Source organism: Pipistrellus hanaki, assembly GCF_964339955.1.
Source record: "Pipistrellus hanaki genome assembly, chromosome: 5".
In the NCBI taxonomy this organism is placed as follows: domain Eukaryota; kingdom Metazoa; phylum Chordata; class Mammalia; order Chiroptera; family Vespertilionidae; genus Pipistrellus; species Pipistrellus hanaki.
The window spans coordinates 74,129,903-74,130,158 of NC_140507.1; positions in this window are offsets into that span (position 1 = coordinate 74,129,903).

The window sequence follows — 256 nt, forward strand, 5'->3', positions numbered from 1 at the left end:
CTTGACGGGCAGGGCAGCTCCTGGCCGTCCCGATGGTGAGGCTTGGCTCCCCTTGGCTGTGCCTCAGCTGAGTCCAGCAGAGGCGGGCGGTGTCCCGGTGAGAGAGGCGGGGCCTGTGAGTGGAATTGCGGAGGCCACGTGGACAGGCACAGGGGCACTTCCGTTGCTGTGGGCTCGGTGGTGTCTGGCCCCACCTCCTGCTCTCTCTCCTAGGGCCGCGGCAGGGCACGTAAGCTCCTTCATGGCTGGCCGCCAG